The sequence below is a fragment of the Gopherus flavomarginatus genome, chromosome 15, assembly GCF_025201925.1.
Source record: "Gopherus flavomarginatus isolate rGopFla2 chromosome 15, rGopFla2.mat.asm, whole genome shotgun sequence".
Taxonomy (NCBI): Eukaryota; Metazoa; Chordata; order Testudines; family Testudinidae; genus Gopherus; species Gopherus flavomarginatus.
In genome coordinates, this window is record NC_066631.1 from 23,311,100 (window position 1) to 23,336,042 (window position 24,943).

General features: G+C 42.3%; 1 protein-coding gene across 1 annotated transcript in view; it reads right to left on the minus strand.

Annotated features, from left to right (window-relative positions):
• Nucleotides 1-248: 248 nt before the first annotated feature.
• Nucleotides 249-24,943, minus strand: part of TMEM132B (transmembrane protein 132B) — an 840,134-nt gene continuing 815,439 nt past the window's right edge. Inside the window, exon 10 of the mRNA XM_050923489.1 lies at nucleotides 249-260. The gene's annotated coding sequence lies outside the window, so the exon portion shown is untranslated. The remainder of the gene's footprint in view (nucleotides 261-24,943) is intronic.

A 24,943-nucleotide genomic window follows, 5' to 3' on the forward strand; every position in this document is an offset into this window, starting at 1 on the left:
AAGCATCGAAATGAAAAGTGTTTGGGGTGGGGGGGTGCCAAGCTACTTAGCTGGTGTCTATTTTTATATGTCACTGACGAAACTGAATGTTAACCTCTCTGTACTGGAAGGGATGGCATCATTGCCACCTTCCAAGAGAGGCTCATTGCCAAAGGCACTTGTGCAGCTGGCTTGTGAGGCAGCTGGCAAGTCAGAATGGTGGCATCTCACCCTCTCTCTGCTTGTAGATTGCTGTCCTTTAGTGATCTTTCCGATCTTTCCTGAGCTTAGCATACAGCATGATCTCACTTACATCAGTGCAAATTAGAAGCAGCTTGGTTGACTGCAGTGTAGTTACACCAGCACACAAAGAGAAGAAGTGAGAGGGGAATTGAGTCTGAGGCATTAGCCTATTTTTTATTGTATTTAATTCTGTAAATGTAAATATTTGTCATCTATGGAGTTTGTATTTTGTGCATCAACATAGAAGGCCAAACCTGCCTTCAGGTGCACACGTACAGCACTTACCACTGATGTCAAGACAAGCTATGTGACTCTAAAGGTGGAATTTGGTCCTTGTGGGTATGTTGCTACTTTCTGTAAACAAATCAGGTAGTCAGACAATGTGCACATAGACCAAGATTTTCAAAAGTGGCTAGTGGTTCTAGATGTCCATCTTCGAGTGCCAGGTTTGCGACATCTTTCTAAGGGTGGTTTTCAGAGAGTGAGTGCTCAACTCTTACCAAAAACTGGGAACCTTTTAAGGTGCCTTAACCTAAGTTACTCAAGATCGCTATTGAAAACCATTATTCCATATCTCTTCCACGGCCCCTTCCTAGTTTTGAAGTTGAGATTAACAGGTGTGTGGAGGAGGAGATTTGTAGACCGGGTGTTTGGGGACCATTTAGCTTGCTTGCTGCTTCCTGATTGAAAATGTGAGCATTTAGCAATTAAGGTGGCTAACCTCATTATTTTCTCAGCCAGGCTTACGATAGTACTGCCGACTGGATCAAATGTTATCGCATACAGGAGGTGATAAAGTCTACCCAGTTTCAGTTTCTCTTTCTCTGTTTGTTTTTGTTCCCAGTGACCCTTGCTACACTACTACTTAGCTTCCTTGTCATTCAAGATATCTTCTTTTTTTTCCCCCCCAAGTGTTTGGTCTCCTCTCTTTCCTTGTGATATTGACTAGAACTGGTGGGGGGAAAATTTCCCATGCAACATGTTTTAATAACTAGCTTTTTCTTTCTGACAAATTTCCATTTCTATCAACTTTTGGGATTTCTTTCATTGAAAAACTGAAAATGTGTTGGTTTTTGACAACTGAAGACCTCTGTCTATCATATATATTTTTTTGTTTGTTTTTGAGGATCCCAAAACTCCATGGGGAAGGGTTGATGAAACCATTTAAAAACTTCAATATTTTTCTTTTTTGTGGAAAAATGAAAGGTATCTTTCAACCACATCTTATACTGAATGTCTTTCCACTCTCTATTCGAGCCAGTTAGAATTTTTTTTCCCCTGGAAAATGTGACTTTTTTTTTTAGGTCTAAATCTCAGTGTTTTGAAAAATATGTAGATTTTGATGAAAGGTTTATTTTAAAAATTAAATGGATTTTCATTTTATGTCAAACATTTTTAAAAAGGTTGAAATCAGAAGAAATGTTTCCATTTTCTCAAAACGTTCAGTGACCTTGTTTCAGAATTTTGTGTCGTGGGAGAGTTTGAATTTTTTCTTTGTTCCATTTCAGAATGGGGGAAAAAATATTGGAATTGCAGAATTTCCCAGGAAATGGAAAATCCAGTTCTTTGATCATCTTTATCTGCTCATAATTCTGCTCCGTGTAACTGACTACGCATAGATTTCTAAAAATATCCTTTAAAATAGAGATAACTTGTTCTTTTCAATTTTGTTCTTCCAGAGACACTATCCCTTTCGACCATGAGTCTATTGTAGTAGAGTGTATTGATTGCTGCCTTTTTAGCAGCTGTCCAATCAAAACCAGTTGATTACTTACACTTTTTATCAATAACATTTCTCTGGCAAAAGGCTTAAGTCGCTTATCCTTTGCTGTCTTGGTTTTCCCATGTATAAAAAGGGTAAAATACTGCATTTACTTTCTTCACAGGGCTACAATACATTTTAATTAGTGTACATAAGGCAACTTGCGATTAAACAGTTACTTAGGAAAATAAGGTGTGTGTGTGTGCGTGTTAAAGGAAAACCCCACACACTGGCTGAATAACCTAAGAAACACACCAGAAAAAGGTGGTTTCTCTAATTGTCACTGGTTTTCAGGGATATTCCTTATTCAGTGCATTGGGCCATAATATGTCACTGTCCATCATGGTTTTTACTTCAATTTCTAAAATGATTAAGAATTTGTTAGAAAGATATTGCTAAATGCTTCCAGCATGTATATAATTTTCTGAATATCAATTAATTTTTGGCATGTCATTGAAGTCAAATGTTTGTTTGTTGGTAGATGATGACTAATAAGGTAGGTCAAAAATTGTTTGGAGTTTGGTACATTCACATTGTGAGAGTCATCATACTGAAGTTCAACCATGGGCAAACAAAGGGGCGTGTGAACAAAGGGTATGTCTACACTGCAATTAAACATCTGTGGCTGGCTTGAGTCAGCTGACATGGGCCAGCCATGGGCGCTTAATCGCAGTGTAGACCCACCCAAAGGGACTTGTGCTCAAACATGATTATTCCATACAGAAGCACTCCCTTTTTAAAGGCTCTTCCTGGGTGCATCACTGAAAACTGTGTAAGTAGCACTTTATCGGCCAATTCAGATCAGATTGTACTAACGAATGACTTCTGTTTGATGCTCAGGATTAAATGGATTTTTCCATTCCCTGAGGGTAGAATTCATCTCTATGCTGACTTATGGAATTTATGCTGGCCCTCTGTATAGATCCCACTTAAGGTCCCAATTCAGAAAAATTCTACAGCAGGTACTTTAAGCACATGTTTAAGTCTAGTTGAGGTCCAATATGACTAAGCATAGGCTTAAAGTTAAACATGTGTTTCCCTGAATCAGTGCCTCACATCCCACTGAAACTCTCAAAGTAGGATGAAAGTGATGCAAAGTCCTTTCACAGGACTTCTGCATAGGGGTGAATTTCTCCATGAATATTATTTCACTTTTCATTGCCTGCTGGAATGGGACTGTGACACAGCACCCCATGTTCTTCATAATGATATTATGATATGATTATGGCATAATTCTGATGCATTTTGTACAAGACAAGTCATGTGAGGTATCATCCAGCAAATCATAAAACTTTTTTCCAATATGATTATCCTATTTGTATGCATGTATCATTTTTGTATCTAAAGTTAGGAATATTGACTATGTATCTGTGTTTCAACTGTGCTTACTCTGGATGACACCCACAACTAGCTTTTCTGGTACAACAATGAGGAATCCAGACAGTGCTGATGGCCCATCAACAAAGACAATGAACCCTGGAAGAACTTAACTTTCCTGTGAATGTTCCAGACAGCCTGTGAGTAATGGCTGCTATAACTCAGCAAGGTCATGTGACCTGACCGCATGTCTCTGGACTCCATCTTGGGATATCAGTATTTTTCCACAGACCAGTCTGGGAACCAAGTTTTGAAACAAAGGGTTCCCACCATATGCTAAAGCTATATAAGGCAGGGAGTGAAATCATCCGTAGTTCTTCACTCCCTGCACAAGAAGACTCCTGGAAACACCTGGGGCGGGGGGAAAACCGAACTAGGGGACCCAAGCTAAAGGGATTTCTAGCCTGTGTGAGAGAGAAGACCTGGAGATTCCAAGCTGTAAACCCAGTGTAGCTTGTCCCTTAAGAATCTGCAGCCTGCTTGTATCATCAGCCAGGGTGAGAATTTGCTAATTCATACGCTATCTTTCTAGTATCTTAGACTTAGTTTGCATGTTTGTTTATTTGCTAGGTAATCTGCTTTGATCTGTTTGCTATCACTTATAATCACGCAAAATCTATCTTTTGTAGTTAAACTTGTTTTTGCTTTATCTAAACCAATCAGTTTGGACTGAAGTGCTTGGGAATCTTTGCTCAGAGAGGCAGTTGCTTATTCCTCTCCACATTGAGGGAGGTTACCGCTGAGCTTACGCTGTACAGTTCCCTGTGCAGCGCAAGACGGTATAATTTTGGGTTTATGCTCCAGAGGGAGTGTGTGCCTGTGGTGCTGAGTTACCTTGGCTTTAGCTTTTGTACTGTTGATTTGTGTAGTGGCTAGTCAGAGAGCCTGCATGTAACTGCAGCTGGGTGTGCCCCTACCTGTGCGAATGCTGGTGAAATTGTAAGACCAGGAGTGTCTTCAGCTTGTCACAGCACTGCAGTGGAGAGATACCCCAGTTACAGGTGGCACCCTGGGGGGAACCCATCACAGGGACATCTTCAGAAACACCCAAGAAATGAATCCAACTCCATCACTGTTTTCTTTAATCCATCTAATTCCCACAATGAGAATGTTAAAAGCTTTGAAAACTCCACAGATGGGAAGCTACTGCTTACGTTCTTCTGCTGCTTAAGCCAGGTCAAGGATCCAATGGGGCTAATGTGTTTAGAAATAGATATAGATTTTTTTTAAAAGGAACTCTGAGATCTTATTTAATTCTTACCATCTATTTGGACATAAGGAGTTATTTATTATAAAAATGAAATGAAAGCAGATTTTTAATTGAACTTTGAAATAATTTCAAAATGGAATTTCCCCCCCCTTGTGTGAGAATCAATTTTGTGTGTGTGCTTTATTTCACAATTAAATTTGAGACATATGCTTTATGGATGCTTAGACTTTGAAATGGTTGTACACTGAAATGATTTTCAGATACATGGAAATTTCACTTGCTGCAACAAATAATGAACACATGTAATGGAAAAATACCTTAAAACTATTTTTGGAAATATTAGCAGAAGCTTAATAACAGTATAAAACTTGTTACAATAAGCTTTTGGAGCTGGAAGGGTATGCTGTAAACAATTTGCTTCTTTTTTTTTTTTTTTGCCCTGAAGAGACAATTTCCTTTATTAAATATCTTGGACTGAGAGTTATTAAAAATATCCTTTCATTAGTTCAGGTTACTGGTGTCATTAGCATTTTTATATACAAAATGTTTATTTCTTTTACAAGTTTCGACTCCCATATTCACATCTCAGTTTTCAATAACAAAAATAATTTTTTTTTGGCTTGGTACCCGAGAGTTTATTTTGAACAGATTTTGCTTTTTTTTTTTTTTTTTTTTTCAAATTATTACTTAAGATTCTGCTGTAAATGGAACAATACATTTAAAAACTGGTTTTCTTTTTGCCTGTAAATTAGGAATAGCTAAAGAATTTCAGCCAAGTTTTTATAATGGGGCAAGATGTATTTCAAGCACATTCCTTGCTTTTTATCAGCATTTTATGCTAGGATAAATCACCAAGGGAGAGCCAGTGTAATCACAGGATTGTAAATGCCCTTTTTATTTGGGCTGTTTTTGCATAGTGAAAGGCCAATAGCAATATTAATTTGATCATCAGCTGACTTTGATGAATACCTGTAAGCAAAATCTCTTTGAGAAAGCATTTTGAAGGGGAAAAATATGGTGGTTGCCTAGGAACACAAGTTGCCACATCAGAACAAACCAAGAGACCATCTAGGTTCTAACCAGACTATCCTTGCTCCCAAAGGACTTAGTTTGTCAGTGATAGTTAGAAATAGAATCTTGGTCACTTGACTCTCAAACGCTTGCTCTGTATGTAGATGTGCTGCCAAACCATTGGGTGCTATTCTGTGTTTTTCCGTATTGTAGTAACTGATACATCGTAGGGAAATCTATACTTCAAAGCACTGCTGAACTAAGCAGATATAACGCCATAGAAATAAATGGCATTATGCCTGCTTATCTAGCCCCTGTTTTGAAAATCCAGACCCAACATTGTTTTGGGAGAGATAGTGTTAAACAGATGTCCTTAGATTTCACATAAATGTCTTTGCCCCAATAGCCCCATGAGGGTCCTCAGACTTCCCATTTTGGGAGGATGGGAGAGGGGTGATAGAAGGTAGATTGGAATACAAATGGTCAGGAAGCTTTCAGCAAAATGTTGTTTCACCAAAACTGAAAACGTTGGTGGGAACAGGTTGGGTTGGTTTTGACAAGTTTTCTCAACTCCATGTTTTTTTGAAAAAATTATCAAAACCAAAACCTTGTTGTTCTGGTTTGAAACATTTTTGTTTAGACATTTAAGGAAAACCTAGTACAACTTACTACTGTTTAGTACCTTTACTTGGTGGGAAACAGTGGAAGATGCTCTGGTCATGGCAGTGAATAGGTTACTTTCCTACCTGCTCTAAGACACAGTCCACTATCTATGTAGGGTGAAAACACATCCCCCTTCCTGGGGCTTGACTTTATGAACAGAAAATAAACACTAAGACAACATAGGGCTTGACTTTCCAAAGGGCTAAGCACCCCATGCAACTGACAAAGCCAATAATAAATCTAGGTGCTCAGGACCTGTTAAGATTAGACCCATAAAATCAACTCCAAGCCTTCTCTGCCCCACGAAAGCAGCCCAGATCTGAAATCTGCTTCCTTCCTTTTTCATTCCCTCCTGGCTTAATATTGCTTGCAGTTGTTGCAGGGTGGGGACCATTAACTCCCTTCTGCCTTGGTCCAGTGTGAGGTCAGTCTATCTCATCAGAGGGCAACAGCAGTAAAGCTGTCCCACTTGCACCCACATGGCATTTAGTGGGTGCAGGGCTGGCTCCAGGCACCAGCTGACCAAGCACATGCTTGGGGTGGCCCCTTATAAGGGGTGGCCAATCCTGGTTCGGCGGGGCAGTGCTCGAGGAGGGAGGGTTGGTTTTGGTTCAGCAGGGCAGCGCTGAGGGTTTTTTGTTTTTGCTTGGGGTGGCAAAAAAAGTTAGAGTCGGCCCTGAGTGGGTGTGCAAAAGGAGTGCAATTTACAAGGGGTGAGAAGGGCAGAGAAAGTAGGATGGGAGGTGTGACACGCCAGAGGATGCAAGATGAAGATCCTCTCTCCACCCCCAGGAGAGTCCAGGAAGTAAATACAACATGCTCTGTAAATGAGGGAGGCAGGAGATCTTTGCATTAGAAAGATGTCAGCTCATACAGAAGCATTAAGTGGCGAATGAGGCTGCACTCAAAGGCTGGGAGAAATGTTTACTCTGAAACCTTGACAGCTAAATGTAATAATAAAGGCCTAAACTGAAGCACGCCGCCGACTTCCTTCTCTCACTTGCTGTTATGTGGGAGTTCGAAGCAGTTTATTATTCTGGGCCCTATTCTCTGTCTCACCTAATGACTGGGAAGAAGAACCCTGTTTTTATTATTGGCTTTGTCAAGCTGTCAAAGGATCTAACGCCGGCTGCTAACAGGGACAGCTCCGCTATCGTCACATAGGTGTAAGGGGTGAAGGTATTTCTCACAGCTTGGGTTGCAGAGTTTCACTTAATTTCCCCTTCTTCAACCCCGGGAGCTATTTTCGTCAGTTCTGATCAGACAGGGCTTGTACTGTTGTCAACGCTTCTGTCAGTCACGGGAAATACAGAAGGCTGCAGTGGGGGAAGGAGAGGCATTAATGTTTCTAGATGTGCCAAAGCCCTACCCTGGGGCACTGTACTGAGTGCAGGACTTTTTTTGGTCCTCTGTGGGGAATCTTTTTCTCCTGAGTGTAGAGGATTGAACATGGGGAGGGGGGAGGAATAGAAGCCAGGAGCTGCTGAGTTCTAATCCCAGCCCTGACTTGCTGTATGTCCTTGGGCAGATCATTTAAATTCTCTGCATCAGATTCATCCCTCCTGTAACTTCAGTGTGTAGTTACCACTGGCACAGATCTGGCCCTCCGAGTGTCCAGTTCCACACATACAAATTGAAGATACTTGTCTACCTCACAGAGGCAAGGTGAGGTAACTATGGTGTTCATGGTTTTGTTCGGAGCTTTGTAAATACAGCTTACTACCCGTAGGTAAGCATAATTGACCACAGACTTCCCCAACCTCCACCCCTGGGCTCTAGTCGGGCTGTACAGAATATAAATATGGGGTAGGATTTAGCCATTCACATTATTCTGGTATCACTAGTGTGATAGAGGATATGAGTGTAGATATAGGACCAACAGTGCCAGCCTTAAAGTGCTTGGTGGCCAGATGCCAATATTCTGCCTTTTCCCTGCTCTCATTTTCTTCCTCCTTTTCCTGGTCAGGGCAAGCCTGCCTGATGCCCATCCAGGCCATGAGAGTCGGCAGCAGACCTCGTTTGCCTGGGGAGAGACCATCTTTTGACGGATGAACAGTGGGGCTGTTTTTTTGAGGAAGGATTTTTTTTCCTGTGTTTCAATCATACACTGTAAACAAAACACCCACCTATCCCTCTTTCAGAATGTTACAGCTTGATAGCCCCAAAGGGGAGCAAGGAGATCCTTCTCCCCTGGCCTCAGGAGGGATGCATAGATCACATGCACCGAGGCAGTCAGGAGCAGCTGCTGCAGATGATCTCGTAATCCCCTGGTTAAGGTGCCAGTAGACAGAAAGCTGTGCGTTGACTGGGATGATTTGTTCCAAGATGCGTGAGCCACTTGCCATCAACAGAAGCAAGCAGGGTTGAATTAAGGCAAGCCAGGTCCTAGACACACCATGACACACAGCCCCACATGGTTCTACCCCCACAGTCCCATCTCCCACTTGGAATGAGACTGGTAGGGAGATTCCCTCCCTTCCAAAGAGGCAGGGACAGCAGCCTGGGGCTCTGCTGTGTTTGGGTGCAGCAGAAGGGACTGAGCACCCCTAGGTCCAAGGGAACTGAATGTGAGCTGCAAGTGCTTGGTGCTTCTGGAAATCAAGCCAAGCATATCTCAAGTTGGGTGTGCAAAAATAGGGGCAGGCCAGGGACCACTTTTGGCCATAGAAGCTTGTCGAAGATGTCATACCCAGGCCAGGGGTAGAGGTTGGATTTGAACTCCAGTCTTCTAACTACCAGTGCTGTGCTTTAGCTACTTGCCTAAGCAACCAGCCAATAGCCAGTGCTCTTAAATATAACTTCTCAGTTCCCAGGGAGATGTCTGGATGAAGTGGATTTGCCACATCAAGCACATTAACAGTGCCTAGTTCTGGTCTATGGTTAGAGAATAATAATTCCAATTAAGTGGATTGACCTGTGCACTCTTTTGAGTAAGAGACTTTTTAAGTCTTGTAGGAGGCAGGTAACTCCAGTGTGGTGCTGCCTGGCTTTAGTGCTGGACCCCTGTGGCACCTGTGCATAAGTCCGGGGATAAGGCTGAATCTGGTGCGTGACTAGGATGGTTTTTAGAGATGGCAGGGCATGCTGGGGTGCCTAGCTCAGTTATATAAGAGCACAGCAATGTTCTCCTTGTTGCTCACAAAAGGAAAATCCAAGTTGGAAGATGGTTGAAGGATGCCGATGATTCTTTTTTTTTTTTTTTTGTCAAGCTTATCCCTGTTCTCAATAAACTGGCCACAGCTTGAGAAAACACAGAGGCTAGCTTTCCCTGACGTGCCTTTTGAAAACCGCCGAGTGATCTCGCCCTCATGGCTTTCTTTTTCTTCATCGCTCCAGGAAAGTGATTATTTCCTTGGCATGTCTTCCCCACATTCCAAAAGTATCTGTCCCCCCCACCTCCTCATGCTATTCATCTTGTGCTGCTATTTGAATCTCCCATTCCTTCCTGTGTGCCACTGGTGCAGGCATCTAATAGTAATAAAGGCAGGAGCTGGCTCTTGGCTAAACATGAATCTCTCTAATTTAAATATTCTAATAGAGCCACACAGGCCTCTTCCTGAGAAGAATGAGGCAGCGCAGGAACCTGCTGTCAGAGTGGCTGGCATTGTTTCAGGCAGGGGAAAGCCCTGTACCATCCCAGAGGAAGGGTCCTTTGTCCTCACAGATCCCACTGATGTGAAGATGACTTTATTTTTTGTAACCCTTCCCATTTGCTGTTTTTTTCCCCTTCGCTTTTCCATTTGTTATACTGACGGATGATCTCCCAATCACACTGCTTGCTTTTCTCCACTGAGCCTTTCTTCAGAAACAAAGATAGGAAACAGGAAAAATAACTCCAAAGGCAGAATAGAGAAATAATCGCTACTCTTCCGATAATAACATACTCCTGAATTAGTGGGTTCTTTGCAGTACCACGTCCTACTTACATGATGGTCTTGCTGGACTTTGGATTTTCCCTGTTACCAATGAAAGAACTGGTGATCATGGGAGCAATTGGCTTGGTGTGTGAACACGTGTTGCAGCTTTAATGGTCTGAGACTGCTCCATTCTTGCACTTGATCTAGTTGACAGTTGTCTAAAAGTACCAGTCTCCTCTTGGAGCACAAGACTTCTGAATCGAGTCGCCATTTGAAGTTCAGGGATCAGAGGATTAATGGAGGGATCATAATTGATAGCCCTCTCTGTCTCCCTTAATGCAAATAACACTACAGCAATTGGGATTTGCCATCCTCTCCCCTTTCCTTTGTCTTGCGTGTATTGCCAAAAAGAAAATATTTGTTTTGCTGCCAGAAAGCCTGCATCCAGCCTGTCTGCAAAGGGAACATATTTGGACATACATAGATGGTTTTCAAAGAAAAGGGTTAAGCCCTTTAGCCATGGGAACAAAAGTGAAGTGACTATTGAGATTCCCAAATTTTCATACAATACATGTTTATTTCAATTTTTAAAAAATGAAAATATACTATGAATAATATTGAGTTACTAGGAGCAAAGGCCCAGATTTGTAAAGGTCTTTAGCATCTAACACTCATTGAAATCAGTTGGAGTTAGGCCCCTAAATACCTTTTTAAAAATCTGGCCCCAACCCCTTAGCCCAGTCCTCAACCCAAATAGATGGGCTGGTCCTTATTAAGATTGGGGACCTATTGTGCTTGGTGGTAATCAAACTTACAATAGGAGACAGCCCTGCCTCAAAGAACTCATAACCTAAATGGATGACAGATGACAAGTGGGAGAGGAAATGGAGCTAATGAAAGGGAAGCAACTTGTCAAAGGTCACACCAGGTCTGTGGTGAGCCAGGATAAAACCCAGATCTCCTGAATCCCTGTCTACAGCTCTTTCCAACACAGGTTGGTCCTTAGAAATGAGAAGTAAGAAGAGATGGAGGAGAGAAGGCTTCCTTTTCTGCAAGACTCTGGAGCAGCTGAAGGCTAAGTAACCCTGCATAAGGATGCTATAGCACCATTGCATATGTAAGAAGGGCCTCTATTCTGGCTAAGGACAGAGCTAAATCCCTTGGCAGAAAGATCTGCATGGTCAAAGGTAAGACCATGTGGGGGGAGGGGAGTTTGTTAGGCATCGTAATTTATATTTCTGTGCCTTGGCAGTAAAACTACGACAGATTTACAAACTGAAACAATAGCACATACAGTGAGACATGCAAAAGGATTCTTTCAGGGGAATGAGGAGGTCATTTAGAAAATATTAAAACCTGACCAGAATTTCCTGTACGCAGCAGCGCCAAGACCATCCAGTATATGGATATTGTTACACAGGAACGGCTGGAGAGCCTTCCACCAAAACTCTAGCTCCATGTTGGTGCTAAGCTCCTAGTGGCTCAGGAAGATCACTGTGAAATGTAGTAAAGAAAATTTAACATCACGGATGAGGGGTTGTTCTGTTTCCCCACATTCTCTTTGCAACAGAAAATATCCTTTTAAAAAAGAGGCCATTGGGCCAGGTAGTGTGTGATTAGCCTTGTGCCTTTTAAAAGAACAGTGCATGAGAACTGTTTTGCACCAACTGCCCTAATGCAGCAACACCAATCTGGCACTAAATCATTTTAATATGATTTCAAGCCATCAGCATATCAACTTGGTAATTCAATACAGAGCTTGTAAGGCAGCCGTCTGTGTAAAATAATCACTTAATTACAACACCGTAGCAACATTTTGTTAGATTGTTAAATGACACAGCATTTAAACAGGGAGAGGCAGCCCAATATATAGATTTCTTTCTTCATGTTGGCCTCCTTCGGACTACTCCCTGTTATCATCCCTTCGTTAGAGTAGAATGGTGCTAATTCCAAATGGAAAGCATGCACCTTCCCTGAAGTACAAAGCGGGCTATGGTTAACATGACAAGGTTTTTCTCCCTTCCTTCACTCCAGAGTGTGTATGTAAACATACCACCACACAGTTTTCATGACTTTTTACACCAGTCTTTTCCCTCCTTCATCTCTGACCACCTATGTCCAAAAGGGGCAAGGCACCTACCACAGCAGAAAAGTCAAGCTAGTAGATATGCCTTGTCAGATTGATCCCTGGGAGAGGTCTTGTTCCTCCAGTATTGTGCCAATAAGGTTTGTTCGATGACTGACAGTAAAAATGCCTCCCTAGGCTGGGTTAGTTCAGGATCCTGAAAATTCCATTCTTAATTCCTCGCTCTTCTGCAGAGATTTCAATCAGTTGACCACCAAGCACCATACAGTGGAGGTAAGTATCATTATTCCTATGCTTATGCTTTAGTTTCTCCATCACCGAGGGGTGATATGACTTGCCTGAGGTGACCCAACAGGTTAATGGCAGAGATGGGCCTAAAATCCAGAGCTCTTGAGCCCCCAGCCACTGTGGATTCACTGAGCCACAATACCTCCCATTACCCACCTTCTCTTTTTAAATCTCATATTGCAAGTGGATCGTCTAGCCACCAAATTACCCAATAGCACAAACTCTTACACTATCCGTCAGCAATCATTACCTAGTTGATCTGAGGTTCATCTTTCCTCTTCCTTGCCCCGATACCACTCAGTGGGAGTAAGGTACCTGACTTCACATATGCTCCTAAATCAGAATAACTAGATTCTGGCACCTGCTAGTTAGCTCTTGGACTATGCGTAACAATTCCAATTCCCTCCTTGGTATTCGTCCTTTCAAATACTCTTTCTTCTGGGAGGCTAAACTCAGGTGTGCCACGTGCAGCAGCAATTTAAAGTTGTCCCTGTTGGTTTCCAGCATGTACCACAAAAGTAGTAGTCCTCCTATGGTGTAATTTCCTTTCCTTCCATTTGCCATTGTGGAGCTCCAGCCTGTTGTAAATCATGTTAAATGTGCTTGCTTTCTAATAGTGCTTTTATTGGCTAATGCATTTTATTTGGCACTCATTACCTTGGTGGGAATTTCTTCTTCCAGTAATTTACTGTATGTGACATAGTCCTCGAAGCATTAGTCAAACTGAGCTAACACAGTTAAACAGTAGATTTACTCTCCATGCCTCGGCTTGGAAAAGTTCTGTGCAGGCTTGTGTTAGGAAAGCCTCGACATGCCTCCCTCCGCAAAGAGCTTGCCTGCTACTCGACTTGTTGTGTCAGTGTTGTCTAGGGCAATAGCAAGGGTCTGTGGGACTTACTCTTGGTTTTGCCACTGACTTCCTATACAACCTTGGGCAAGTCCTTCACCTAGGCGGTGCCTCATTTTACCCACCTGCTATATGAAAATAATTCTTACCTACCTCACCGAGTGTTGAAACTTAATGAGCCATATGATGCCGTCAGCATTTAGACACAATTCCTCAATCTTAGAAATCTCTTATATGATATGCCCTTTTATTTGTAAAATGATTTACATGATGTCATATGTAGCACACGAAGCATTTCCAACCATCCCATCATTTTGGGGATGTTACATTCTTAACAAAGCTAACTTAAATCTGGCCGCACTGTCCATTTATTACAAACATTTACAAATAATAATTCCTGTGATCATACTAATAGTGATCAGAGCACTATAAGCCTCTAAAAGATTTGGCCTGGTTATATCTGCTCCATGTAGTCAGAGGCATTGCCCATGGTTTGCCAGAAGATTGCGGGTTAGCGATTATTTTGCGTCTCGCATCCCAAGGAGCAGCAGTGGGTGAGACATCAGCACTGAACATTTTCCCTTGTTGAGCACAGTTGAAGGATGCCCTCAAGGCCCAAGCTCTCAGCTGGCCCACAGGGTAGATACTACAGTTGATCAGTCTTCCTCAAACTGCCCAGCCAGTGGAGAAACCACTGCAATGTAGTCCAGTCTCTTTCCATGTCTTGGGTTTCTCTGTTAAGCCTGCCAACAGAGTGGCTAGAGGTCATAGTGATGACCACTGTGTATGGGTTTCATCCCAAAACCCATGGGAATATTTGCATTTACTTCAATGGACTTTGGGGGTGAGGTGCCAAATGCTTAGGATAGACAAAGGAAAAGAGGGGACCAATTGTGGAGGATGACAATGCAGATGAGCTTACTGCTACCTTCAGCTCTGCTATCTATTGCTGTATCCACCTGTTTTCATTCATGTACCTAGACTGCAAATTCTTTAGGGCAGGAACCTCCATTTTGTCATATGCGCACATAGCACCCAGCACAACTGAGGCTTCTAGGTGCCATTGTAATAATACAATTATTTTACTGGGGAGTTGTGAGGACAATCCACAGTGAACATTTACACAATCATGAAGTGTAACTACACACACAGATGTTTTCAAACCTCAAGACATTATCTGACGGTTTTCCCCATTTCATCATCAGAATAATTTAACCCTTCCCTATCAATTAGCTATAAATTTCAGGTCAGGTGAACGTCTCTCCCTAAACCAGCGTCTGAGGTTTGAACAAAAAATGGTGTCATCATTGGCATTCTTGCCTGCTGCTGTACGATGAGACAGGAGAAAACTAACAAAGCAAATCAACCAGAGAAGAAAGAACTTCAACTAGAGAAAAAGATGCTGCTTAACTTTGCATTTGGCTCCTGTTCTCTGCTATTGCATCCCAGCACAATGTAAGTAATGCAAGTGGCAGGCAGCCCATACAACACATGGATCAGCAGGTGGCACACAAACAGCTGGGCATATCTGGCCACCAGTGTGTCTGAATTTGTATTTGCCAGCTAACCAGATTTTTGGAGTCAATCTCCAAGCTCTATCACAGAAGGAGAAAAGATTTTAGGGCCACTAATCTTTTCTCTTGCCCTTTCAGCTTCATACTTCACTGTGCAAATGAGGAAGGAAGGAAGAATGTATTCTCGAAGATTTTCAGCAAACAAAGCACTTAACACCAGCCACAGCAAGTCAAGGATCTTCAGTGGGAGAGGAGCGAACCACGAAGCACTACCAACGATGGACTATGAATACCGATTGGAACAGGGGTGGCCAACCTGTGGCTCCAGAGCCACATGCAGCTCTTCAGAAGTTAATATGCGGCTCCTCGTATAGGCACCGACTCCGGGGCTGGAGATTGCAGGTGAAGGAGAGGAAGTGAGTCCCTGGCACTGTGACTCCTAGGGACCGGAGGAGCAAGTGTCTCAAAGTGGAAAAAAAAGCCCAAATTCAAGATACCGGCACTGAGGCCCCTTGTGTTTGTGGGTATGACATTGTCAAACCCTTCCTTTTTAAAAATCTAGTTACAGCAGACTGCATTTGATGACCTTCTGTGGAAGAGAATGCCACAAACTGACCACAAGTTCTGTGAAATAATGTATATGCGTACACTGCCCATCTATTTCACCATCTTTTCTTATACAACGAGGCAGGGTAAAACCAAAAGACAGGAACATATACTTCAAATCAACAACCTTCACCAGAAAAAAGAAAGGGTGTGATTGACCTTAACTCAGATGTCAGATTTTTAAAAAATTTTAATAAAAATCTAGGCACTGAACAGCAGCCCAGAATTTTCTCCATGAGCAGCGAATACTAATACAAATACATCTGTCAAGGGAAATCTCTCCCTACACAATTCCTCAGAGAGCATCGAGATAGGACATGGAGATGTATCGGATGGCTCGCATGTCACTTTAGAGAATGCAATCTGAACGTTGGAACTCTTGAGTTCCGTCTTAATGGGCTCAATTTTCAAATGCAACAGTTGAAACTGTATCCACAATTCTTTAGACCAGCCAGAACCGCAAGTTTTGTACATGTTGCAGGTGCAGAGATATTCTGGGCATGGGCACAGTAGGAAGATTTTTAAAAATTGTGGACATAAAAAGGCATTTTGCAGTCAGATCAGTGAGCAAAAATTTACAGGGCAGATGCTGGAAGGTAACTGAAGTCATTTGAAAAACTGACCTGGTGCGTCAGTGGGGTGTTTTGAGAAAAAGCCAATTTTATAGTTTTTTTTTTTTATTATTATTGTTAAGCAAGGTAGTTACCAACAAAAATGCACATTTAGCTGTTCTATATTGGAACCTCCTGGCTTGGCTAATTAACAGAGTTAATGGAACTGCCTACCTGGGCCACTTATTTCCTGAAGACCAATCAGAGTTAAAACTCAGGCCTAAAAACAATCTGATTATTCCATCCCTAACTCCTGTTCTGAACCAAGATCAGTAAACATTCCTTCCGTGACACATGTATATTCATGATCCAGATGTGCCACATTTTTGTGGCACTTTACAAGTTATATATACACACACACCATCTGCAGATGGCAAGCAACTTCACTGACTATGGATAACTAGCAACAGCTGAAATTTCTATACTTTCTTAAAGGAACCTGTGTAAAATGAGGTATTAAAAAGACATGTTCATGAACACACATTTTGGATACTGTAAGCCTCCCTAGCTGATGAACTGTCTAACTGTGTGCTGTTTATAAAAATCAGAATAGCGATCACAATCTATAACAGATGTAGGCAAGAAATTACTGGCAATATCAGTCTTTTGTTACATTAGCAAGAAACCTCTGCTCAGCAAAGCTGATTCTTTGCTCACTGAGTTACAGCTGCTGAGTGAACCTCAAAAATATCTGGGGGGGTTGGTTAGTGAACTAACTGAACTTCTTGCATCTGTGAAATCTGGCTAGAAATGTCATGAGAAATGAAATTTATGGGTACTTTCTGGTTGAGCCAAAAATATGGACTCTTTTTCATGGCATTTTGATAGTTCCACTAGTTGTCCTGATTATGATCGCAAAAGTGCAGAATGGCGAAATGAAAACTAATGGAGGAGGTAAAAGAGCTAACCAAAGATACAATTGTTTTGCAGCCATGTCTGAGTTTCACCAATATGAGAGAAACTTGAGAGGGAGCAAGGTTTTGAACTACGAGGTTCTTTTCTGCGTAGATGACAAAAGGAGACTGCAAAAGGTCATCTCGTCATGACTGTTTCCCCTGAGACTAGTCATTGTCTCTGTTGTTGGTGCCACCCAGTGATCCGTTCAGCCAAGGCAGGATTGCTTAAGTTGGCAAGAAAGAAAGAAGTGAAGGCAGGGGGACAGTGGACAGGTTTGCCAAGGAAGTGAGTCTTCATGAGTCTGGATGATTCTTAAGCCCTAAAGCCAAAATTCTTGCACACGTCACAGAAGAAAAGGAACAATCCCCGTTCCCCCATCTAGGGAGACCCTAAAGATTTAAAACTGCAGAAAATGATGATTTGGGAACTTCCTGATGCCCATGTCTGATTCTTCCCAGGGAGAGGATGATTTGGCCCTTAAACTCCAATCCTAGCTGATCCTATTGCACACTTTAGGTATCAGAGCAGATACATTCCTCCAGAACACAAGACTGGACAAATCACTAGGAAATATTGGGTGGAATCCTGGCCACTTTGGAGTCAAAGGCAGTTTTGCCCCCATTGACTTCAATGGGGCCACTATTTCACTCATAGAGTAGGGAACAACCCTCCATGTGCTGGTTGATGGACTACTTGAATTAATAAGCTCTAATTCCAAGACTTCTCTGAACTGAAGCAGCTAGGCTGTAAGGATTGGAGGATGGATGTTTTATTGTTCAGAAAGAAGTGATAGGCTGTTTTTTAATATTTATTTTTAACAGTTTGTATATCTTCTATATATTACACTGATCTCAGCTCTCCACATCTCAATTTTATGGCCATTCGTGTGTTGAATTTCCATTGTACAAATCACACAAGATTTAGGGCTAAGCAATGGGAAAAACACTCATTCTTGTTTTCCTTTCCATATTCATGATCATATTTGTCATAATAATTTAGTTTTGTTTCAGTAACAGGAATGTTCATGTTTTTCCATTTTCCCTATGCATTTCCATTTTCACACTCACCCATGTGACATAAAATATGTTGAGAATAGCCTCAGGATATTCATCGAGAGAGTGGAGGGGAAATAAAGTTGTATTTGTATATTTCATTTCACTCCCCTTTTAGTTAATCAAGAGGAGATTTTTAAATTCTTACACAGAGAACTCTCAGAATGACCAAATCAAGCATTTTTTTTTCTCTTAAGTTGGCAAATTAAGGTCCAAAATCTGATTTAGCAAGTAGTTGATGCTGAAAATTAAACTATGAATATTACAAATAAACAACCACCAAAAGAAACCCATGATTAGGTCCTGTTACACAATACCCACAATTAAAACATCTCTAGCATAGAAGAATTAGCACATATGCTCACCAGCCACCTTATCATTTAAAAATATAGGAAGGCCATCACTCAGAACTACACGAAGTGCTGAATTCAATGACAGGTGCCACAGAAATGCCACAGACAATCCTTTTTATCAGTCATTTTTCCCTTCTCCTTTCCAGAACCTGTCATCCTCAGCCCTGAAGTTCTTCAGCAAAGACCATAGTGACACTTGTTAGCATGGTGAGCAGGCTGACAAGGAAAGCATAGAAGTAGAAAGTCACTTAACAGATTTTTTTTTTAAATTTCTCTCTTCCCTTGAGAGAGATTCAGCTTCCTAGATGGCAGATCAAGAGGCACATGACATGTAGAAGTAATTATCCTCTTTCTCATCTTGCAGGGCAAGGACTTGAGTGGCAACCTTGACTTCAGCAGGAGCTGCATAGTGCTCGCTAAGATTGCATAAGTCAAACTTTTGAACAAACCTCCAAGAGCGGAAGGAAGTTCCAAGACTCACGCTTTCTCCTCCCCCCTTTTATTCCACTTCTACTGTAAAGGCTGCATGGGTTGGTTAGATATCTTCTTTCAGTGGAGGTGGTCTGGGTGAGTCTCTCCTCTTGTCCGCTGGCCACTGTGGGTCACCTGAGACCAGGTAGCTTGTATGCAGATCTATGGAATGGCAGAGAATTCCAGTGTGTACATGCACATGCACTCAGTGTGGCAAAGTACTTTAGCACAATAGAGTTAGGACTTGTGTTTTATTCCCAGCTGTGAGAGCTTGAGCAGATCAATCACCCTGTGCCTCTCAATTTCCATCTGTAGAATGGAGAATATTATAATACCTACCTCATGGAGGGTGAGGTAGAGATTACTGTATCTATAGAGAGCTTTGAGATCCTTCAGATGAAAAAATAGTGTCTTCATATCAAAGATGACTTACCTATTAAATTCCACAACTTAAAAAAAAAGAGATGTCACCGCTTCTTATGGTAGCATTATTTCACTGCTGCTCCCTTCCCAGCCATCTGCAGAAGTTGGAGGTTATTTCATTCAATATTTTGTAAAGTTTTGCCATCATACTACTCAGGTAATGTGTTTACACAGTGGGGTTGGTTTCATTGCTAGACTGGAAGTGACAACAGCTAGGCAGATCAGGGGGCTAATAAAGTTACTTATAAAAAGGACTGCGGGGGCCTGTGATGGGGTGTCTCCCCCACACTGGTGGAGAAAGGGTTAAAAGGGGAGGCTGCGCAGCAGACAGCCAATCAGTGGGGGGCTGCAAGAAGCAGCCAATCAGGGCAAAGCAGGCTCATATATAAAGAGAATTGCAGAGATGTCAGTTCCTTCTCAAGAGCCCAGGGAGAAAGGACTGGGTCCCTGAAGGGCAGAGGGAACCACCAGCACTCTGGACAGAGCAGTGATGGGCCAGGTCAGGGGAATGAGAGGGAGCTCCAGCCTGACTGGCTGAAAGACTGAAGCCCAGATACAGGGACAGAGAAGGTGCTAGGGCTATAGGGATGTGGCCCAGGGAAACAGTGGGAGTTGAAGGAGATGCAGCATGTGGCTGCCGCCTAAAGGGTCTCTGGGTCGGGACCTGAAGTAGTGGGCAGGCCTGGGTCTCCCCTCGCCACCAAGGCAAGTGGCTAAAACCTTGGGCTGCAGTTGGTCACGGAGGCAAGTTGCTGGACAGAGGACTGCTGCTCCCCTGGAAGGAGGGGAGAATGGAATGGGGCATGGCTGGAGGGCTGTGTCCTGAAGAGGTTGCTGCGATCCTTGAGGTGATGTGTGTGCAGAGCAGAAGTGATGGCAGGTGAGACACCACCGGAAGAGGGAGCCCTGCGAAAAGACTGAGCTGATTCCCAGAACAGCCAGCAAGAGGCCTCACGGTAGTGAGGTGGAACCGTTACAGGGCCCCTGGGAAGTATTATCCAGGAGGCAAGTGAAGATGGAACAAGACCAGATGATATGGAAAGTTAGAGAAAAACCCCTTTTTATAGCTTCTGGCACGTCATTGATTCCCATCCACATCCAGAGAATAAGAGGGTGACAACCGTTCAAAAGATAGTCAGGAATCTAGACAGAGGTGTCACAATATTGTAGTGTACTTTGGGCCCCAGATTCTTTTCAAAGAACCAAAGGAGGGGTAGTGGTTCCTAATTCACCAAAAGAGAAGGGATGGGTCTGGGGTTTGCCAAAGGACTGGGTGGGGAACAAAATCATTGTTCTTCTGAAAAGGAGACTGGAATGATAGAGAATGGAAGTGGACTATGGGAAGACTGAAAAGTGGGAGGCCCACTGGATTAACTCCGAGAAGGCTATCTAGAAGATGGAGAGGAGGGGATGTGCCTATTAGTGGAGTGAAGACTATGTTAGAATAGGAGAGAATAGGTCATGGACCCTGGAAGCAGATTTTAGTGGTTTGGATTATTCATATCAGCTTCTGATATGCAAAATGGAGCCAATAACCACTTTTTTTTTTGTTGACACAAAGCTTTTGAGGCGAAAATGATGATAAAGTGGAATAAGCCGCACCTCTGCAAGGCCCTGTGAAGGATACAATTTTTAGAGTCGTAAACTACTTTTTATGCTTATGGTTCAGATGTTCACCCCCGGCAGCAACTTTCAATCAATCCAATGTTTTCTCTTATAATTCTGCTGGAAAACTGTGGTGGTGATATAAAATACAACTATTCTATGATTCTAAAGGAAGCATGAGAGAGAGAGGAAAAAGAATGATGGATTAAATTCTTAGCTTGTTTACTTGTTTACAGCTCCCAGTGGAGAAGACAAGGCTGAATTTCTCGCAGATCGCTACAAGACGCACTCACTTCAACTTGTGTTGTAGCCTCAAAAAAACATTTTACACTGGTTTATATGTACAGTTGTCCTGCCTGTAAAGGAAAGGTGGGGTTGGTCTTGTGATTAAGACACAGTGCTGGCGGTTTAAAAGATCTGCGGTTCAACATCTACTCCAGTACAGACCCAGTCTTATGTGACTGTGGGCAAGTGATGTAGGATGGTTTTTTTTTTTGTTTTAAAGCACTTAAGTGACTTAGGAGCAGCAACTTTGGCTTTCTGATAGTCCCTAACTTCTGTGAAACCTACAAACTGCCTTGTCTTCACTAGCATTTTCCCTCAGTTGGTTAACTCCAGGTCAGAACAGTCTGAGGCAATGCTACAGAATACACAGAGAAGTTACTAGAAAGCTAGAGAACAGCAGAGACCTGGGGCCATAAGGAGAAGCTGGAGTTCAGTGCAGCTCTTCTTATTGGCGACAATAAAAGGAGTGGGCCAAATCTGTGTCTGGTTGATGTAGTGTCTCTGATTTCATTTTCACTTTACACCAGCTGATTTTACTCCTCACTGTATAAACAAATGCTGAGGAGTACAATAGTTGCAAATTATTCTTGGAAAATCTTGGTGTGCAATTTATTTTTTCTGGCCAGCCATCAAGAAACATTCTGTCTTAAATATTCATTTTATTGTTAGCGTAGAAGTAACTCAGATTCAACAAGAGCTTATGTGCTTTTGGCATTTTCTATTTAAAAAAAAATAGGGGATTTGAAAATATCATTGTATCTTATTAGAGCTTTTGCCAGTGTCTGGCCAAGCCATTCTTAACTCTCATAACTACTTTGCAGCATGTGAATGAGATGGTTAGATCAGTCTTATCCCTGCAAGGGTGGAAAAAGCATGTGGCTGCCACTGCCAGTGGTGGAGGAATAGGACGCTTGCCAAATGGTTGCTTAGATCAGTGCACCTAGAGCTTTGGCCTTGGACGATGGGGCTCGGGCTTGGATTGTGGGCCCCAGTAAGTCTAACATCAGCCCTGCAGTTTTTAAGTGAGGTGTAACTTGGGGTACATAAGACAAATCAGATTCCTGAAAGAGGTACAGTAGTCTGGAAAGGTTGAGAACCCCTGGAAGATGCTAGAGCTAGATATCTGAGAACAGCTGTAACCAACCAAACATTAGATTAGATATTTCTAGAAATATGATCACGGTTTGTTGCCACAAGGAAAGGGGGTCATGGCTCTGGGTATTTTTAAATTTGTTGTTCCTTTTTTCATACTTAGGGTCATTTTATTAAGATTTTGGATTTAATATCTGTAGCTTATGTACTCATGATTATTCTCTGTGAGCTGCATCTTTAAATATGGGGTGAAATTTTGGTCCCGCTGAAATCCAATGAGGGTTTTGCCATTGATTTCAGTGGGGCTAGGATTTCATCCAAGAGGTCTAGCTGCTTGTCTGTTATGAGGTAGGACCAAAAAGGGATTCCAAACAGGGCCAGCTCGAGGAACCAGCATTCCAAGCTGGTGCTTGGGGTGGCAATCTGCAAGGGGTGGCAGCCCTGTCGTTTTTGCCCCCAAGCAGCGCACCGAATTGCCGCCGTGGGCAGCGGGGGCAGTCCGTGTGCCCTTAGTGCAGCAGGCGCATTTCCGCGGTGGCGGCAATTTGGCAGCAGCTTCTATGTTTAGCTGTCCATGGCGGCTTCGGCTAAACATAGAAGCTGCCACGGAATTGTCACTCCCGCGGAAACGCACCTGTCGCCCTAAGGGTACACGGACTGCCCCCGCCCTTCACGGAGGCAATTCGGTGTGCTGCTTGGGGTGGCGAAAACTGTAAAGCCGGCCCTGATTCTGAACAGATGAGTTCACAGAATTGGATGCATTCAGCTTTCTTACACACTGTCCATGGGCAATAAATGCTGACTATTTCCTTGAGTTATGGGGGGCTATGTCCCTTTATAAACTTGCATCCAATAAATTCTTTATATTAATAGGTAATCCATATTTGAATCCTGCTGAATTCCTGACCTCCCTATCATGAGGCACTGAGTTCCTCTGGCTAATCGTGTATTTTTCAAAAAGAGGGGAAAGCATTTCCTTTCAACTGTTTTTTAAACATTTCTTTTAATTTCACTAGGCAAATTGCATCTGATAACACAACAGGACCCCAACCAACCACGAAGGAACAATTGGGTATGATACTTTCTGCAGCTAAATCTGGTAACACCCCGAGTGAGGCAGACTCTAGAAAGAACTAGAAGACAGTAGAGAGCTACAGAGCAAAATCTGTCTTTAACAGTACTCTAATATCATGGAAAAATCCAGCCTTGCAGCCAAATTGGATATAATTCAAGATTGTTTAAATGAGCCAACTTCTACATTGGTGCCGGCTGAGAAAACTATTGAAGTATTATCTGTATCGGCAGTGTAGCAAGAACAAAAAAAAAAAAAGGTCTTTGCAGGCTGTGACAACCTCCGTTGGTGCATGACAATATTGCCTGATAGCAGAAGCAAGGGAATAAAAGAAACAAAATGAAATACTGTAGCCTTGGAGTGATTAACTTTTCGAAGAAAATAAAGGAAGAACCCTTTGACTACTTTTAAATACTTTTTTTTTTCTTTGGGAACGTAGGAGAACAATATTGCTTCTTTTATTTGTACTTGGAAGGATTTTTTTTCTTCTTTTTTTTTAATAAATACCAGCAACAGGGATGGTGGCTTTGACAGCATTGTTGCAATAGAAGCTGGAAAGAGGGGAGTGTCTTGCAATTAAGTCTGGATTACAGTAGAGGAAACACATGGATAAGAAATAAACCTCTAATTCCACTAAGCTTGTCTGGGTGGTGTTATGGTCTGGGTCTACAGACAAATCACATGATATGATCCCATGCATGGATTATCAGGCTTGCTTGTCAGCCCAACAATTTTTTTTTTCAGATGGAGCACACTATCATCGTTATCTGCTTTGTAGGGATAGTGTGAGGTTTGTTTAATGCTTTCTGATCCTCTGTTGAGAAGGCTACATATAAATGGGAAGTATTATTAATGGTAGTATTAATTGCCTGCTAACTCAGCATCCTATTTAATCTTCCTGTTGTATTTCTTTGGCAAAAATATATTAAAAATATGGAAGATGCCCAGAGGAGATACATACTTTTTAGCATCAAGATCTGCCTAAGCCATTGGATGTACTGTATTTTTATTTGTGACAAAATCCGCGTATATGATTTTGATACATCTGAAAAGGGAATTACATTTGCCTGCCACTTTTATCAGACCTTTGAGAATTTCTATTATAAATTCATGAATTAGGATGGCAAGGGATTAACTAAATTATCCAGATTAGGTTTGTATTACAGATCTATTTCATTAATATGAAAGCCTCTTTCAGCTTTAAAACCTGATTTACTAACCTCTTTTCCTAGAAAGGTGCTGATTCTCTTCCTGCTGCTCTCTTGCGCTGATGTCACTGCATGTTATAAAAGCTGGAGAAGGGAGGGGGTTAAGGACTGGCCAGTTCTATACAGAAGTGGGATAGAGTGACCAGATGTCCCAATTTTATAGGGACAGTCCCAATTTTTGGGATCTTTTTCTTATACAGGTTCCTATTATCCCCCCACCCCACCCCCTCATCCCGATGTTTCACATTTGCTGTCTGGTCACCCTAAAGTGGGACAAGATTGTAATCCTGGTATTACCAGCCCCTGTAATGGAAACCCATTGATGCCCACCTAGAACGTGCCTGTTCTGCATAGTGTAGCCATTCAAGGCTTTACACAGGGATGGAATTCAAGTCTTGCTCCTAGAAAAGGGGCACCCACCAGCTGAGCTC